This window comes from Mirounga leonina, unplaced genomic scaffold (assembly GCF_011800145.1).
Source record: "Mirounga leonina isolate KUSES-001 unplaced genomic scaffold, KU_Mleo_1.0 Mir_114, whole genome shotgun sequence".
NCBI classification, from domain to species: Eukaryota; Metazoa; Chordata; class Mammalia; order Carnivora; family Phocidae; genus Mirounga; species Mirounga leonina.
In genome coordinates, this window is record NW_023270265.1 from 38,638,804 (window position 1) to 38,659,221 (window position 20,418).

General features: G+C 40.7%; 1 long non-coding RNA gene across 1 annotated transcript in view; it reads left to right on the forward strand.

Moving 5' to 3' along the window:
• LOC118026751 overlaps positions 1–10,895 on the forward strand; it is a 57,227-nt gene extending 46,332 nt beyond the window's left edge. The window contains exon 5 of the long non-coding RNA XR_004683675.1: positions 9,640–10,895. This is a non-coding gene — a long non-coding RNA (uncharacterized LOC118026751). The remainder of the gene's footprint in view (positions 1–9,639) is intronic.
• Positions 10,896–20,418: the final 9,523 nt, after the last annotated feature.

The window sequence follows — 20,418 nt, forward strand, 5'->3', positions numbered from 1 at the left end:
AGGCTTGTCATCTCAAAGGTGGAGTTGATGATCCCGTCTCTTTCTTGAGCTCACACTGAGAAAAAGATTACATGACAGCAGTTATTGGAGAGCCTCATGGAAAGATGTCTTATAAATATTATAATTAATGTTATCATGAAGTATTGCTTTAGTGCAGATCTCCCAAGTATAAATATCAGTGGAGTAAGAAGTCAGTTTTCCCTGAAGCAAAACTGAAATTTGAAAATGCAAGTTAGAGGAGCTTATTTTGCGATGGATGATTCCAGAGGTTCTGCAACACATGTGATTTTTTTCCTACATGGACTATTGATGACAAATTTTGACTTAAAATTTCTTGTTTCTTGGTCTGTCCAGAACCTTAATAATAAAGCCCCATGGGAGGGTTCTAAAATATTTCATATAACAGTTTTCCTGACCACTAAATTTTCCAGATAATATCAGTCTATACAAAAGCTCAGCACCACTATGTGTTTGTCAATTGATTAGAAGAAAATATACATTAATTATTATAAATGAGAACATTAATTTATTATATGTAATAAATATTTACAAATATATACACAGTATCATCCTTCAGCTAGTTTAGAGGTTAGAAGAAACTAGTGCAATGTATTGCAGTGGACAGAGGACAGGACTAGGAGTCAGGACACCCGGGTTCCTAGGAAGCACTTAATAAGGCTGCATGGTACAGCTTAGGGCTATTCCAACAGTGGACCAGCCTGGCATCATGGATACCTGCCCAAGGAGCTTGTTAGAAATACAAAATCTTGCGTCTGACCGTAAATCTACTGAATCAGAATCCCTGAGTGTGGGCTGTAAAATCTGTATTTTAGCAGGCTCCTGTGGCATTCTGATGTACAGCAGAGTTTGAGAAGTACTGTGTAGTTGATCCTGACTTAGACTTACCAGGGATGTGACCTTGAATAGTTATATAATCTCACTGAGTTCGATTTTTCTCATATTTAAAATCTGCTCAAAAATGTCTACATTATAGGTTTGATTAGAGGATTAAACAAGAGGTTGATGTCTGGTCTAAGGATGACATTTAATAAATGGTAGTTTCCTTGCTTCTCTGCTCTTCTGTAGACTAGCTGGTTAGGTGTGAGCAAATAATGAAGCTGTTCTCTGTTTAGTTTCTTCATTTGTAAAATGAGGGAGACATCCATTATATTCTGTTCACGAGGTGGTTACAAAAATCATTTGAAATTATGTGTATGACAGCTCTTTGTACACTTTATTTTTTTTTTTTTAAGACTTTATTTATTTATTTGACAGAGAGAGACACAGCGAGAGAGGGAACACAAGCAGGGGTAGTGGGAGAGGGAGAAGCAGGCTTCCCGCTGAGCAGGGAGCCCGATGTGGGGCTCGATCCCAAGACCCTGGGATCATGACCTGAGCTGAAGGCAGACGCTTAACGACTGAGCCACCCAGGCGCCCCTCTTTGTACACTTTAAAAGGATTAGACACATCTAAGAGATTAATGGGCCTGGGTTGGTGATTTTTAAGCTCAAGAGGGTAATAAGATTGACCCTGTTTTGTGTCCACATAGAAACTCTAAAGAATATGCACATTTGCAACAGAGGTGTCATCCAGGGAAGGTGATCTGTTCATCCAAACTAGTCCCCACAGATTGGGCTTCCAGTGGTATGCTGGAGCTGGCCCATACCAGCTCATGAGGGCCAACTGTTAAACCTTCAGGAATCTTCTAATTGGTTGTTTAAACCAGTCACTGTTTAAAATTAAGTTATATAAATGAACTTGTAATAATATTAAATAAATTTAAAACAAAGGTAATAATTACTCCACACTCTTCCCTTCATAATTATTTTACCACCTATACCTTGAGTTTATTCACGTTGCTTGTATACATATGCAACAATACTTCATAATGTGTGCTGTCTCCTCACTCCAGAGAGACTGACACTGGGCCAGTAGCTTGAAATTGGCCATGGTGGAAGTGTATTTGCACCATGGAGAGAGGCCAATGCTACAAATCCAGGTTGTTGGTTTTTTCTTTTTTTCTTTTTCTGGAGAGCTGTCAAAAATTTACCAACACACCCACTGGTCTTACCTTTGTTAATTTACCACAGCTCAAGTTCTGACTCCAGCCTTAGAAACTGAGATTTGTCAGCATGCTGAGAATAGAACCATTTCTATGGGAAGGACTCATTACCCAGGCTCAGACTGATGATATATATGCAATCGGAATATCCATTTATTAATTTACAGCAAGGAGAGTTGCCATAGGACATACCCCAGGGAAGGCAAGAAGAGCTAGTTACACATTTTCAATGTTTAATGACTTTAGACCAAGATGCCATAGAACATCCTTCTCCACAACAGGGATACCGGTTGACTTAAGGGAGGGACAAGCTGAGTCCTTGGGCAGGGTCATTCTCTCCTTTGGACTTTAGATGGATGGGCACTATCCACTTTGCCCAGGGACTCTCCTTCCTTGACATGATTATAGTTGACTTTGCCTTTCTGCCCTTACTGACGAATTCATCCTTTCTTAACACATGGCAATGATTCCAGTCAGATCATAGTCAACACCTGGCAGCTATTTTTCAATCTTCAAGGCACTGTCTTTCAAAGACAAGTCAGGGACCATATGCATCAGGATCATTTGAATGTGTCTTAAAAATGCAGATACTCAGGCCTTCCCTACAGCGACTACATCAGAATCTCTGCCAGCGGGGCCTAAGAATCTGTATTGTCAACAAGCTACTAGGTGATCTCTATACACACTACAAGTGTGACAACCACTCCTTGAAGTTTCTTTGCACATTTCCACTCAATACATAAAAATACTAATTTCTGAATTTTACTCCCAAGACACTTGTAGCTTCAAGTTCCTGGGGGCACCACATTGCAGTCCCCCATGCCACTCCTCCCACATCCGTCATGAGAGAGACTGCCCCAGACAGTGTGGCTATATTAATACAAACTCACCCCCATTCAGGAAAACTAAGTTCTAATCCTGACTTCCGGCCAGTAGCCACCTTTCCAGTCCCTTTCATTAAGGCGCACCCATTATTATAACCTCCTGATGGCAGAGTGAGCAGTGTAGGAATGGAATTTGTTCTATGTGAAATCTAAATGGATACAGGTGGAGGTGCATGGGTTTTGCTATCATCTCTAAGAAGCAAAAGGAATAAACTTTGGTGAGTAGCACATGATCAGAATCATTCTAGCTCAGTGGTTCTTAACCAGGAGTGAATTGGACTCCAGGCAACAGTGGCAATGTTTGGAGACACTTTTGGGTGTCACAGCTGGGGTTGGGGGTGGGTGAGGGCCTGCTACTGGCATCTAGTAGGTGGAGACCAGGGATGCTGATAAACATCCTACAAAGCACCGAACGGTCCCCCCAACAAAAAATTATCCAGCCCCGGATGTCAATAGCTCTAAAGTTGAAAAATCCTGCTCAAGCTTCCTTTTCTCTTTTACATTCTAGTCAATTGTTGTCCTTTCAGCTTTAGGATTCATCCAACAGCTTCTTGCCCCTGCAGTTTCTGGAGAAGTTTTAAAGGGCTGAATCATTTTAATGTCACAAGAAAAAAATAAATTCACAGTAAAGGATGGGTCATTTTGTTTAATGCTGTTTTGCCTTTCACCTAGCAGGAGCTCAATAAATATTTTTTTTAATTAAATGGATGAATAAATTAAAACATTACTTTCACATGTGTTTTAATAAATAACAGGAAGATGGCTTCATATACATATATAACTTGTCCTGGTATTTGAGTGCATCATCAAATGCAGGCTACATGCTTTTCCCCTTTGAATGAATCCATAATAATGCTCTTTAAAAAAGAAAGCAAAGTGGCTGTGATTTCCTGAGAGTGTAATGCGATTAAAAGCCAGCCCTGAATCCAACCCCCTAGATCTATTTAAGGAATTCAAAGAATGTCAGAAAGGCATGTGGCTTAAGGTTAATGTGTAAAATTCACAGAAACTTGAAAAATCACTATGACTAAAAAGAAAGGATGAGCACTCTGCATGTCTTTAAATTAGAATGACAGCCAAAGCCAGTTAATTATAAAAACAGCTAATTTAACAAGTTTTTAAATTTCCCTCCTGCCCCACCTCACATTTAATCAATATGCCTTAAAGAGAAATAATGAAGAAAGGGGAGCTCTGAACCAAATTTGCTTGATTGTACACACCCAGGTCAAACACTGGGTTTTCTATCTGCAACTTGGGTGCGTCCGTAGTTCACTTAGTCAGGAAGAAATGCAAAGAGAGGAAGAGCTCTAACCCCAGAGTCGGACTTAGTTACAGAGCCTGACAACAGCAGTGAGTGATCTGGGAACTAGAGCAAGACGGTAAAGGAAGAGCTAAAGGAACCTCATCATTGTCACACTATAAAATCATGGACTCCTGGAAGTTGACAGCCGATGTGATTAGAAATTTAGAAATACAGTTTTTTTAGTTTTCATCTGAAAAAACAGATGGCCAGAGAGGCTAAATAATTTGTTCAAGAACACAGCACACAGACCACCCTAGAATATAAACCCCTTAGCAGAGCATGCCAGGCCTTTGATCTCCCCAGTCAGAATTAACTAGTATTTTCCAGGGTCTCATGCCTGCCTCTCTTTAGCACATTTGCCAGTCTGACTAGTTTGGGAGTTGTTTCAGTATCTATCCCTTCTATTGTACCATCATCTCCCCATTCCTCTTCATTTCACAATGCCTTGGACTCAATATATGTTGGTTAAATCAAACTGAGTTGAGCCCAGGTCTGCTGATCAGTCTGGTGCACCGGGAACTGGGATAGCATGTGATTTGTCTTATTTTTTCTTTCTTTTTTTTTGCTCATTTGCTTTTTCCACATGCAGACTTTCTACAAATGTTATTAAAGTCTGATACAATGCTACATCTGGACTCTTGTGATTAGATTTCTCAAATATAGCTTGGTAATCTCTACACATCAAGTTGTTTTGAATTTTTTTTTCATTCATTAATTTTTAAAGTAATCTCTACACCCACCATGGGGCTTGAACTCATGACCCAAAGATCAAGAGTTGGATGCTCCATGCACTAAGCCAGCCAAGTGTCCCTGTTTTGAATTTTAAAATATAATTGGGTGAAGCTTGGGGGTAGATAAGACCCCCAAATGTATTTTTGTTAATTTTTAATTTTTTTCTTTTGTTCTTTTTAAATAACTTTCTTCTTATTATAATTATAATTCCTGTTCATTATAGAAACCTGAGAAAATAGTAGATAAAGAAAGAAATAAGATAAAAATTACCCATAATTGTACCAGACATTTTTTTTTAAGCCCTAGGTAAATGTTAGGAATACAGTATAGCCTCAAAGGTTAAAGTTTGGGGGAGCATAATTGACTTAAGAAATTATGTAGGCTGGACAATTCTTGCTGGGGTAATTTTACAGATGACATTATTGAGAGAATAAGTGACTAGCCCATCTCAGACAGCGAGGACGGGGCTAGGAGGATATTGGAACTGAGATTTCTAGTTTCCAAGGATAGTCAAGGGGGAAGTGCTAGAAACCTAACAATATCCCTCCGGACAGACATTTATTCTATTACCTCAATAAGCCACATGGTAAGTCATAAGGGGCATTTCATACTTCTAATCTGTCTCTACTGTATTTAGAATCTGATAATACCACTATTAGAATCCATCTCTTTAAGAATAAAAGGAACCGAGGAACTAAAGAGAGGGTTGCAATAATCCATTAATTATATCCGTTAAGCTTCAGTTACAGCTAATAAGGAAGATCACATGATCACGATGCGTGCTTGTTCTGAACAATAAAGAACATGAGGAAAGATACGATTCAGGACAGAAATGTCCTTCAGCGCTATGTAGGTAGTGGCAATCAAAGTCATTAAAATAAATGATTGAGGTATTTTTAGTAAACAAAAGAATTCATTGCTTACCGATCAGGAAGTGTATTATTAAGATAGTGCCGTTCAGCCTGTTGGAAGAAAATGTTTCTTCATGCTTCTCTCTTTAGCCTAATTCTTATCCTGTCACATTTCAGGCAAAAAAAAAAAAAAAGACAAGATTGAAAATGATGGCCCTATTTTATTTGCTTCAAAAGAAACAGGCTGTTGCATTGTGTTTGGAACAGTTTACTCTTGGCCTTGACATGTGAAAGGAAGACCATGTAATTGACTAGGCTGTCTCTGGGGAGGCAGCAAATATAGTGTTAAGACGAACAGGCGTGAAAACAATGACTGTTTGATAAAAGTAAATAATTTCTGCAGCGAACATGTTCCCAACATATTTTCTTTGATACTGATTTGCTTAATAGGACAATAACAGAACCGTAAGTAACTTGTGGGCATTGCCTTTCTGATATTTTTCTTTTGCATTCTTGAATTTATAATGACTCACATTTGTATTACCTTTGGGTTATACTGAGGACCTGTAACTTTTATTAAAATCTGGAGCCTCCAATACCTGACATATATCTTTATTTCTTTGAAATCTTAGGATTGAACTAGAACATTCTTGTGAACATTGATAGATTAAAATAGGAGTTTTTGTCAACTGAAGACATGAATGGCAGACCACCATACGGGATTAAAAAACAGGTGTTGTGGGGGTTGGGGAGAGGAGGGGGGAAAAACCCTTAAGTAATTCACCCATGATAAGAGTATATAAGGGTGGAAGTTGGAAATCAGGAAGAGAGCATTTTTGGAGAGGGGTGTTGGTTTGCTATGAATGAACCCTGCCCCTCCCCCAGTGGAGATAGCCTAGGGGAGGTCTGTCTATCCCTTTATGCGTGGTTAGAAAGGGCCCTCCACAAAACCACTTCAAGAACCTGCTATGGGAAAACTGTTGCCTGGGGGGCATAGTCCTCAGGACCCTGACTCTCAGCTAAACGGGGAGAGACAGTTGGGCTGGCTGCTTTGATGGTGGAGTCAAGATTACCCGCACTGGACAGCCTTGTGGGGGTCACCGTAAGTCTTGTCTGAGAGATGCCCCTGGAAGAAAGAACTACTGAGAAGATGGGGGTCGCTTTGGAGCTGAAGAGAAGTAACCAACCAATTGGGACCCATTCATCCTGCGGAGAGAATGACACGGCAAGATCCCCAGTGATGGGGGTTGGGCATGTCTCTATAAATGACAACCCTCTGCCCCATAAACACCCCAAAAGCAGTCAGTTTTAAACACATGCTGAGTCTTAGAAAACTCATATACTAAATCACCACCAGGATATCTGGCAAGTAAGAACTTCCCCGCTCCCCTTATCTCTCCTTCCTCCTTGTCCTCTAACCCTGGGGACCCCAGCAAGATGAGCGGGAGAGGAGCAGAACCCCTGGGCGGGAAACCAGACCAGAAGTTTGCCCCCCTTCTGCAATTGCAGGTTCTCCCTTGCCACTGGCCCGAGCTGGGGGATGGAAGGAAATGTTCCTTTTAAATTGAGAATATAATGTTATTTCATTTAAAAGCATTTATATATTGGGACTGGATATTTTAATTATTAAACCAAGACTGTGTTTGGTAGCTTAAAGTGATAAGAAGACTTCTTTTTATTACCTAAGAGCATCCAGAAAAGTCGGGGGCCTGCCTGAGTGTTCATGCAGTGACAGGGGAAGAATGAGGTCCTAGGGCAGATTTTATGAGGGTAACCAGAGCTGTTATGGACTTGTTTAATGTAGTGCTTCCATATGCAGGTTTGTGTACCATTGGTTGTGCAAGGGGGAGAAAAAAGGGCTGTCTTATATTTTTCCCATTCCTTTTTAGAGAGGAGAGCTCTGCAAGGGTAAAAGCCCAATTCAAAACCCGATGGGTTTATTTGCATATTCAAGTCTAAGACAAATCACGTAAGAACTGAATTATGGCATTCATTATTTCAAGTGACAAGCTGTGTTGTTTTTTTTTTTTCCTTCTAATTTAACAAATTAATTTTCCTTGGAACCTTTTGGTTCACGAAAAGATGACAGCATTGAAGATTAAAGTATGTGGTTCTTCCCAAGATGTTCTCAGCCCCGCAAAGAACTCTGTGCATATTCAGGCTTCCTTCCTCTCCCATAACCTGTATTTCTTGATATTCTCTTTACATTCTGGAAGATTTTTTTAAAAGAAAAAATCTTCTGTGGCTGAAGGACATTTCAAAGAATAGAGGATACAGTTTTAAATCAAAGGAAGTTTCATGATATGACTTCAGTAGCTCATTTGACTTACAGTGCATCCTTTCCTCATGAAAGTGTTAAATAGTTCTGCACAGTGAGGCTGGTAATCTTTCTGCAAAATACAGGGTTGTTTTCTTTTTTTCCTGCCCTACAGAATGTATATTTCAAAATATGAATATCAACAGTTAGAAAATAGTATGTTATATATATAATATATATAATATGTATGTATTTTTTTTTACTACTTTTTCAAGGTCCTTGAAAACCTATAGTCATGAATATTTTCTCTCCTCAGTATTTTTCCCCTCCCAGAAATTTTGAAGTTTCTTTGCATGACAAATGTCTTTTTAAAAATTATTATTATTATTATTTTATAGACATGAAAGAGGGTGCTATATCCCCAACCAGGTATAGGAAATTCTGAAGCCCCCTATTTTTTACTTTGTTTTGCAAAGAGGCCCTTCTCTTTAAGAAAAGTAATTTGTTATTCACAGTTTCCTTGTCCTCATATTATCAAGGGAAAAATTGTAGAAATTTTAAAGAAAGCTCTAGGCAATGTTTTCATCCCTGAATCTTTGGGGAGTTATAAAAACAAACAGATTACTGAACCTACAAGAGAAACAATTGTGAAGTCATTACTTTTAAGCATAAGCAAAATCTCCTCCTGGATCATTAAGTTATAGAAGAATAGAGAGATTGCATTTTGAGATTCTGATAAAGCTAGGTAACTTGTAAGTCAAACAAGTAAAATTTTACAATTCAGAAATATTGACAAAAGTTGAGTATAATATACTTCTCACATTCCGAACATAAAGCTTCCTTCACTGAGCTAATAGAGGTACCGCCACAGTAGATATTTAAGAAAAAATAAATAGAATGAGTCAACAATTTAAGACTAAGGTGTTTTTTATTCATTCTCATTCACATAAAATTTTTAAATCATCATAAGAACTTTGAAAGAAGGAGGGGGCAGAGAAATCACCCACTTTCTTTCTCCCCAACTGTCTCCTTCAAATGTTTGCCTTTTCCTCCGATTGAGGCACCCCAAAGAGGGAAGTCTGGGCAGCTCAGTACTGATCAGACCAAAACCACTGATCCTCCAGCTTCCTCAGCTCCAACCTGTTCTCAGCCCTTGACTTTTGGCTTTGTTTTGGTTCAAGTCCTATGACATGATTTGGCTTATCAGACTGAACAGCTTAATGCTCCTCCTTCCCTCGTAATTGGTCTAGCCCTATGGTGGGCCCAGATCATTCAGAAAACATAGCCATTCACAAGGACCTTGGTAAATTTCCTTCCAATGTTTTTCCAATATCTTTTTCTCCTTCGTAGAGTAGTACACCCACGCACGTATTTAAATATCTTGTGTTTTTCTTTAAATTACTTTTTAAACATTTTATGTCGTGTCTGTAATTGTCACTTTTAAGAAAATAAAATACTCTCCAATTGATATATAATAATTTATTTGGTCATTCTGCCACAGTAGTAGACATCTGTTTTTCTTCCTGCTCAGCATCATTCTTTCCTTTCAGGAAATGAATGCCACTCGCCCTTTGTGTGGGATCTGGATGAGACTGCTGATCACAGTGTTTTCATTCTGCATTTTATCTCAGCAAGGGGCAAGCAGATGACCCAAGCCAGGCCAGTTAGATATGACCTCCATATCATCTGCTTAGAGAGTCTTAAGCATGGTGTCACCCCGCTCAAAGTTTGGTTGATAAGCAGAAGGTGACTGAAGCTGGGTCATTCTAACACAGTACCCCAAAGAAAGACTATCCATGTGACCATTATATGAAAGTCCCTGGAGTTACCCTGGTTCCCATCCTTCCTGATGTCATTGATTTGAAGAACTACCCAATCTTTCCAGTGTTCTCTTTTGCTAGAGACAGTCAAAATTGCCATCTGTTCTTTGCAACTAAGGAACTCTAAATGATAGACTTGTTGCTAGACATTTTGGTTATTTTTATTGTTTTGGATACTTCTGTGATAAACATCTTTGTGTGCTTGTGTGTGTATAATGGCTTTTTATATATTTTAAATAATTTCCCAGAAGCATAATTACTTAGTCAAAGGATATGAACATTTTTCTGATTCTTAATATAAATTGCTCAAATGTTTTAAAGAGGATTATGTGAATTTACATTTTCTATATTACAGAAGGCATTTATACTAAAAAATACTACAAAAATCTGCCTCTCCGTTCCGAAGGACCTTGTAATAGATGCTGTGTTGAATGTACTTGATATAGGAACAGAGTGCTTTCAGTTTAGCTTTAAAATAATTTCACTGGGCTGTTCATAAGATCTTATGGAGTTACGGCAAAACAGGCATATTAACATAGGTTAATTTGCACCAGACCTAGGCTAGTAAAGAGATTGTGTATTCAACAGTCTTAAATCTGTAATAAAAAGCTGATACTCAGTGGATATTGAATAAACACGTTGCTAGTGTGTTTGCATTATTCCATGAAATCCTCAAAATGACCCTACTGTTATCCCTATCTTATAGGGAAGGAAAAGAAGACTTCGAGAACTTGATTAACTTTCCCAAAGGCTGTACTGGGACTAGAACCCAAATCCACGTGCCCCTTAACCCTCATTGTAAAACTATATCCTAGTCATCTGTTCCTACAGAACTTGGGGTCAGAAAGCCAAGTTGGACTCCTGACTCCACCACATAGTAATTGGATAACCTTGGAAAATCCACTTAATTTCCTTGAAAATTAGTTTTCTAATCTATAAAACTAAAATAATAATACCTACTCTACCTGCCTCATAGGACTTTGTGAAACACGTAGAGATAATGTGGGAAAGTGCTATACAAATGTAAAGTATTAGCATGATGACTTAGAGTTAGTGAACCCCATGGGTAAATACCCCTGGCCTCTGTAAGAGGTCATAAAGAACACTGGGGCCTTCGGATACCCATTCCTCTCTTTCTGCCTTGAGTTCTGTCTGAGGCATTTGAGATACACACACAAGCCCAACAGATGAGCATGAAATATATCAGCTGGATTGGGAATGTGGTTTAAGTGTGTGGCCACAATGGGCTTCCTAATACTTCATGACTGAATAAGGAGATCAGAGTTACCCACCCCTCGCTGACCGAGCTGGACCCTTCACGTCTCTCCCATAGGGCAATCTTTTAGTGCCTGACAGTGGAGGAAAAAGTTGGCTGAAGACAGGCTACTCCAAAACACAAGCATGAATGGTGCTGAGCCCACATGGTCAGGGCCTCCTTCCTAAGTAAACAATCACATCATTTGTCCTAGACAGAGGTACTGCGGTGGCATGGAGAAAAGGTCACAAGACTCCCACGGTTTACTTTTCTGAGAATCTTTATGGGAATATGGAAATATGAGGTTTGAGAGAGTAAAGTTTCCCTAAGCAGTGAAGAAGCTCTATTGGTAACAGGAAAACAAGGACCACAGGGAGTCATCCTTCAACTCTACTGCCTCCCACTTGGCTGAACTGAAGGGAGTCATCTGTGGCCGCTACATACAGTTTTGTCAACTTTGTAATTCCACACCCACTCTTTAATTTCTCACCATGTGGCCATAAAACTCCCTCCATATTATTCATTTAAAAAATAAAATGTGTTTCCTCTCCTATAAAATACAGCTCATTGTCAGCACTCTTGCATTGTTTGCTGTCTGATGTAACCCTTTCCCACCACTTGGGCTGCGTGCTCTCTGTGTCTCTGTGGGTTCTCTCCAGGTCCAAGTGTGTGCCAGCCCCATTTGGGCAGCAGAAGCCCCATGGAAGGGCACCGGGAGACGAGAGCTAATTGGAGTTTTGTGATTAGCTGTCCTGGATGCCTGGTCCTGTCAATAGTGCTCAATAAAGCCACAAGACCAAACATTCCCTTCTGCATACTGATTGCTGAGTTGGATTTCTCTGTGCAGAAGCACTTTCCAGGCAATTTTAGAAAATTAGTCTTGGTTCTTAAGTGGTTAAAATCCAAGTCTGGAGAATTATTAATTATGGCTGAGAGTCTGCTATGATATTTTTGTCTTAAAACCTTTCCCCAGTTTCTTAGATCCCCGAACCTTATATCTGATTAACTATCTCGTTCCAGGCTCCAAGAGTGATAAGTGCATATTCTACCAGACTTAGAGGATAGGACTTTTAAATGTCTTTCTCCTTGTCCCCTTTTCCTTATTGCCTCCCTGCTAGTCCAGGCCCTTATTCTTCATCTATGCTATTATGATGACCATGAAGGAGGTTTTCTGGGGCTACCCTAGTTCCTGTCCATCCAGAGTTCTGTTGGTCAGTTCTTTCTTCAGTCCAGTGAACTGCCTTGTCACTATATTTCTATTTTGACATAAGTTGGCCAGAGTCTCCTTGTAACCAAAGGACTAATAAAACACCAGCTTGCAATGATCTGTGTTGGTTTCAAACTTCTCCAGTATTTCCTGTCTAATCCACCTACTGATTTTTAGTAGTTTCTTCCTTTTATTGGGTAATTATCTATTTGCGTGCACATCTTATCTCCTCAAACAGGATGTGGTCTTCTTAAGGGTGTTGGACCATGTTCTCTCCATCTGTAGAAGCCTTATAGCACCTAGTGGTGCCTTTCACAAAGAAAGTCCACCATAGATATTGATTGATTAATTACTCCATTTTCTTCTTCTTTATCTCCAGCTCCTCCTTAGTCATATCAATCATCTTCATGGGGGTACCAGAGGAAGCACTTTGCTTTACCTGCAGCTATGGGGTTCTATCCCCACAGTAGCTATAAGAGGACCCAGAGAGGCAAATATAACCCTGCCCTGGTATCACAGCCTCGGCCTTCTGGGGCCCATGGCAAATAGCAGAATGTAGGGGCTTACCGCTTGATCAGCTGCTCTCCATGGGGACTAAGTCCCTAAAGTAAAGGGGCCTGATTAGAGAAAATCATTATTTTATTAAATAGTACCAGTATAAATACTGAGTATTCTGGTGTGTGTTTTTGATAAACACATCTTTGTGTGTGAGAAAAAGAAGAGTAAAAACTAGATTATCATTATTATTATTATGTATGAGTTGTAACACATTAATGTATTATTCAGAACTCTTTGATTGCAAATGACGGACACTCAATTCAAACCAACCTGAGTCAAAAAGGAAAGTATATTGGCTTATGTAATCTTATCACAAACGTGTCAGGGTTGGTGGACTCTCAGGGACAAAGGAATGGGATATGAGGATTAATCCAGTGTGAGTCAACTGCCCATCCCAGAGGTGGTAGTGGTGATACGGAGTCTTAGTAGAGGAAGGGTGTGTGTTAGGGAGGGGGGAGTGCTGAGCAGATAAAGATAAGGGCCAAAAACTATTTTAAAAATGGTTTCCTTTGATGTCTTCCTAAATTTTGCAAATGCTTTCAACCAACGGGGGAAAGAACATGGAGACTACACTAGTGGGTGCTCTTCTTGTATCATGAGCCCCATGCCTGCCTTGAAGAGCTTCCTCATGCCTGTACCCGAGGCTGTAGGTGCCCTGTGAAAAGCTTCTACAAGGCTGCTCCCAAGCTGGGCTCCTCAAGTGGTTCTGTTCCTTCCCTGATGCTCCACACCGGTGATCTCCCTCCTCTCCTGACCTCTGGGACTGACGGCTTGTTTGCATGGACTGCCTAGATTTTATTTATTTATTTGAGAGAGTGCACCTGCACACATGAGTGGGGGGAGGGGCAGAGGGAGAAGCAGACTCGCCCCTGAGCAGGGAGCCAGATGTGGGCCTTGATCCCAGGACCCTGAGATCATGACCCAAGCCAAAGGCAGGTGCTTAACGCTTAACTGGGGCTGAGGCACCCAGGTGCCCCGTTGCTTTTGTTTTCATTCTGGATGACAAAGCCTTCAGATTATCCTAAACCTGATAAACTGTAGCCTACTGTAGCCAATTGGAGGAGGGGCCAGTTTCCCCCTCCTCCAACTGGGCCATGCTCCTTCACCCTAGCTTAGGTCAAGCACTCCTGGAAAAAGAAAAGGCATGGTTCACGATAGACTTTCTAGAAATGGATTGTTTTTGACATGTTGTGAAATTTATTCACACTTTGGAACCAAAGCATTTTCCCACTGAAAGCAACACCAACCAGGCTGCCCCTGGAATGTAAGGAGGCCCAAATATGGGATATTCTGGAGAGCTGTATTTGGGGCATTTAACATATTCTCCAAGAGATTTGCTTAGGGCACAGCGCTGAAATTACCACCACTACGTCTGTCATGTCCATGGAGTTGATCTCACGGAATGCAGCCTCAGAAGAGAAGCCAGCTCTTTGGTGTGGCCAGCCTTCCTTCCCTCAGAAGTCAGCTGTGTTTTCTTTTCTTTTTTTTTTTTTTTATTCTTATGTTAATCCCCATACATTACATCATTAGTTTTAGATGAAGTGTTCATGACTCATTGTTTGTGCATAACACCCAGTGCTCCATGCAGAATGTGCCCTCCTCAATACCCACCACCAGGCTAACCCATCCTCCCACCCCCCTCCCCTCTAGAACCCTCAGTTTGTTTTTCAGAATCCATCGTCTCTCATGGTTCGTCTACCCCTCCGATTTCCCCCGCTTCATTCTTCCCCTCCTGCTACCTTCTTCTTCTTCTTCTTCTTCTTTTTTTAAACATATAATGTATTATTTGCTTCAGAGGTACAGGTCTGTGATTCAACAGTCGTACACAATTCACAGCGCTCACCATAGCACATACCCTCCCCAATGTCTATCACCCAGCCACCCCATCCCTCCCACCCACCCCCACTCCAGCAACCCTCAGTTTGTTTCCTGCGATTAAGAATTCCTCATATCAGTGAGATCATATGATACATGTCTTTCTCTGTTTGACTTATTTCATTCAACATAATACCCTCCACTTCCATCCACGTCGTTGCAAATGGCAAGATCTCATTCCTTTTGATGGCTGCATAATATTCCATTGTATATATATACCACATCTTCTTTATCCATTCGTCTGTCGATGGACATCTTGGCGCTTTCCACAGTTTGGCTATTGTGGACATTGCTGCTATAAACATCGGGGTGCACGTTCAGCTGTGTTTTCTGCTGATTCTCCCCAGGAAAGGCAGTGCCTGAATCCTCACACCATCACCAGGCGTAGTAAGTACTCCTGACAGTCCCAGAAAGCATCCAGCGCTGGAGCCCCAAAGCTTGTGATAGATTATGAGAGAGAAATGAGAAAGTGGAGTTCTTCAGGTAAACCTTTCTTTTTACAAGTCCCCTAACTTTACTGCATAATTATTTTGAATCCACGGATAATTTGTACAATTGTCCTATAAGTCATTCACACACAATTCCCTCTCATGCCACACTTGCCTTTGTTAATACATACCTATTAATGAGAGCTGGGCTTCTCAAGTGCAAATGCTTTATAGATCTTACGGCTCTCAGCTTACATATAAAGGGATACTGAGCACTACAGTACCAAGATCTTTTATTTACGTATGTAAAGAATTCACTGGATTGGCTGAAATAAACTCATCTGTCAGTTTCTGTACACACTTGTAACAAAGAAGTCATTAGCTAAGGAAAAAAAAATACAATCCGTGCAATTAAAAAAACAGACCGACTTTGCCCAACACAAAAATAAGACAAAAGAAACTGCGTGAAAGACAGTATTTCTTTAATCAGGTCATTGAGAGTCTATTACAAAGTATTTTTTTCTTTACGGCGAGCACTCTCTTGACTCAAGTGAGCAGTGATGAGCTCTTTGGCCTTTTGTGTCTACATAGGACGGGGGCATTGCCATAAAACTCTCACCTGGCACAAGTACTGAGAAAGCGCTCAGGCTTGCTTCTCAAAGCACTCCAGATTGCGCTTTAGTCCTTCAGTGAACGAAAGGGAGTTAAAAAAAAAAAAAATCCCTCTGTTAGAACACCTCCTCCATTTTAGGGGAAGTCATTCTGCCAGGATTCTATCTGGTAGTTACCTTTTCCAGTTCATTTAAGGCTGTCCAAGACCCCAAAACTGCTAATTTTTCTCTCATTTGTGATCAGTTTAAGCACGGGGAATTACATATCAACTTCTTGCCCTTCGGGAGATACTCAGCCTTATTGCGAAGACATCCTAGGGAAGGAACTTAGATTTTTGCAGAATCTGTATCCTCCCTGCCGTCACTCAAGTCCATTCAATTGTTCATTCTGTCCACAGACTCTGGGAAACTGGCGTGAGGAAGGTGCAGCACCCTCCTCCATTCTCCGTGTGGGAGAAAAAGCATGTGTGGCCAGGCTGACCTTACAAAGGCACATTAACGCTCGATGACAATGAGGACCTTCTCTAGGTCATTCCTCTTAAGACAAACTACACACATGCGCACACACTCACACAACATCACTGCAAAGCAACTGCGATTGCAGTTTGCGTGCTGAAGCCTCTGTGCCCCTAGACTGTTTTATCCAACTTCCGCTCCCGACAGTGGATGCGGAAGACTTAGGTTGGAAAAGTGCATTAGCTTTTGATTAAAGGTTGGAGGAGGGCCAGTTAAATTTTTAAATCTGAATGAGCTTGCTGACTCAGACTCCTTAGCAGCGTAATGGACAGACAGTCCTCAAAGCTTTCATTAAAAGGGTTTCTGGTAACTGATGTCTAGAGAAATGAGTTGAAATATAACTCACTGAACGACTCTGCTTTCATCTGAAACGGAATATGTAATCTCAGAGAATCCAACTGGTCTCTTGAAATTTTCAGGTAAAATTAAATTGCAAGAAGCTCGAGCATAAATATTTTGAAGAAAAGAAACCTCCAGCAGCTTTGGGACTAAATCATTTTATCCTTTAGCATCCTGTATTTAATTCTGTTTATTGCATTTTAAGCACTGCTGTAATCACCAATCTGCTGATAATAAAGTCTGGAATGGTTTGTGGGAGGTTCTCAGGATGTATCAGAGACGGATTTGATTTGAGTTTTATTTTTAATTTTGGGTCCTCTCTGAACTCTGCCTTCTCATTTTTCTCTTTTTCTCCTTAGTGGTAGGAACAAACTGTATCTTTGCAGAAATCTCCCAGGAAGCCTGGCTATAAAAAGGCCACAGAAACTACCCTGACCTCGGAGGCAGTCTCGTCAGGACCAATCACTCTCAACCTTTAGGCTGTGGCCCAAGATATGCCCACTGTCCTTTCGCAACGACCCTAGAGGTGAAGGTGCTCTCTCTCCTGTTTCTCATGAAAGGATGTAAATTATAGATTTTAGTTTCCTTTCCCAGTCCAGTAATACCTTGTGCAACGTATGCGATTGTATGAGCCCCTCCGGAAGGGGGCAGCAACAATAGCTACTTTAAAACAATGGGTGCCGTCTTTGCAGTCAACTCTGGGTCGAATGCTTCATGTGTAACTTGTCTTGCCAATGAGATTGTGAGCTCCTTAAGGCAGGAATTCTATCTTTTATTCCTCCCAGATCTCCCCAGCCACTCCCATGCCACAAGATTCCAACAATCAGTTGCCAAGCCATTTGAATTCTTTTTTTGACATGTGTAGTAGACCCCTTTTAGAGTGTCTGCCTCGTTCCCAAAGACCATTGTCCTCTCTTGAAATCAGCCCCAGCAGCCATATTTGTGTGATATGACTCTTTCAGGGATAGTAGCTGAACGGAATGGTGATAGACAATTGCCACTAGCTGGACCAATCATATTCTCTTTATCTCTTTCTCTACCTCTCTCTCTGGAATTTCAAATTGAGATTCAGAAACAGCCATTTTAGTCTCTGCGTGTGGCTAGAACTGTAATGTATGAATTCAGGCTGTAGGGATGCAATATTCTACCAAGTGAAGAGAGACTCAGAGGAAGCCAGCCTGAACAGAGAATGGAAGAGCAGAGAAAAGCAGACATGAATTTAGAGAAGCCTGACACCTCTCTAGTTAGATTCCAGTCAGTTCAGAGGCCCAGATGCATTCCTATCCAGGAACATCATGACCCATCTTTTGTAAATCCATAATAAACCCCTTCCTACCCTTTTGCTAGCTTAAGTTCTTTTGCTCTTGAAACCAAAAGAGTTCTAAGTGATATAAAATGGCTGTCATACAGAAAGTAAAATGGTGGTTGCCAGAGGCTGTGGGGTGGGGGTCATGGGAGTTGTTTAATGGGTTAGTTTCTGTTTTTCAAGTTGAAAAGTTTTGGAGATTGGCTTTACACTAATGTGAATGTTCTTAACACTACTGAACTATATGCTTAAATATGCTTAAGATGGTAAAATTGATGTGGTATGTATTTTACCACAATTTTAAAAAGAAAAAAGAAACAAAAAGTATCTGTTACGGTAGACTTCCTATAGTTCCACTGCTCTATTCAGGTTCCATTGCCCCAGGTGTAGACAACTGTAGTTACCAAACTGGTCTTCCCACTTCCATCTCCTTGGAAGTTGGTCCCCAACTACCAAGCAATCTGCCTTGCATACATGGAGCCATTCATATTACTAGCATACAAACCTTTCTGTAGCATACAAACTTTCATGCCACCCACTGAATTCAGGATCAAGTACCACTCCCCAGCCTGGTATACAGAACCTAATAAACCTTTCCAACCTTCTGATCTACTGATTCCCAAAAGGAAGAAGACCCTGAAGAAGACCCTAGCCAGATTGTTCTACCTCATCCCCAGAAGGGTACTTACTAATGCTATTCTCCTACTTTGGATAACTTCCTTTTGCTCACCATATCTCATCTCTCTTTCAAAGTCCAGTTCTAGGTCCACCTCTCCCAAGGAATATTTTCTGACCACTCTAGTTCTCTAGAGACATTTATTATTTGAATTACACTTGTTGACATTTAAATATACACAGTTTCCTATGCAACTCTTTCTTATTTTGCTAGTTTACAAATTGCTTGATGATAGGGACCGGGTCTTATATTCTTTGATTTTTTTTCCCTCTAAATTGCCTACTAAGATACTATACTCTGAGGAGGCTCTTATTAATGCTTGTTGAATGAAATCAGAAACAAGGAGGGGTTGCTTCATCAGCTTGCCTCTTCAAGACAAACCCTTGCGGAGAAGTAACAGAAACATATATTGAACACTTAGTATTTGCCAGCTACCATGCCAAGTGTTTCACATGGACTATATACCTCATTTAATCACCCCAACAGCCCTATTAAGTAGATAGGACTATTACCCTCATTTTACAGATGAGGAAATTCAGGTACATACAGTTAAATAACTGGCCCAAGGTCATCTTGACAACAGGAGGTAGAGTCATAATTTTGAGCTATCTCTATTTGGCTCCCAAACCTTTGTGTTTTCTATTGTTTATCACCACACATTCCCTACTCTATTGATACTGCTGGCTTTCTTGCCTGGTTTTCCTGTGAATTCTAACTTCCCCAAGGGCAGGAATCTTGTCTTAATATGTGGTAGAGGCTCACTAAATATCTATTAAAGAAAGGGAAGACAAGCTGTCTTTCTGTCTCAAAAAGGAAGGAAGGAAAAAAGGAGGGAGGGAGGGTGGGTGGGTGGGAGAGCTAGAAGAGACTTTGGGGCGGAGCTTGTCCCGCTCCGGAGCTTGGCACGGTTCAATCCTGCAGGGGGCTTGGCTAGAAAACACTGGCTCCTCTTTTGGAACCACTTTCCCAATGCCATTGATCCCTTTCCTCTGGGGAGTTATTTAGTCACGTGTTCACTGTGTGGAGGAGAGTTGATGATGAACATTCTCTTGCTCCAGTCTCTTCTGGCCAGTGTTCCTTGGCTCCCAGCCTGCTCCTTGCTTGTTTTGAACAAATAGTACATAACCTTCTTTTCTGTCTGGTAAATGCTGAACTCTGGCCTCTCTTAGCCATTAGGTCTCTAGATAAAAAAAAAAAATATGGGCCTCCCTGCCCAGCTCTACCTATTTTGTACCCCTGCCTGGTTATGCATGGGGAACTACAGAATATTAGGTGGTGACATAGGTTTAAGGTTGGATAGACAGATAACCCCTAACTACAGTTCTTGAAATTATACTATTGGGGATTATTTCTTTGTGTTAAAGAGTTTCCTCCTTCTCCTTTCCCACTGCCACCCTCCCCACCCCCATATCTCAGTTTCCTACCTATAAAATAGAGATATTAGGGTTGTTGTAGTAAATGAGTTAACACATGTATGTGCTTAGCACAGTACCCAACCCCATGAATAGTAGCTATTGTTGTTGTAATTATTATTAGTAGTAGCAATAGTATTAAGATGGATGATAACCTGGGAAAAGTAGCTCATTAAGCCAGGATTAGTCACGAACTACCTCAAGGGAATTAGTTTACTAGCATTTTTATGCTACTTCCCAAAAGAAAGGTTCATTGAGATGAGAAACGTGTAGAGATAACTCCCTACAGATTTGGAGTCTGGAAATGAGGAATGCTGTGTATTCAG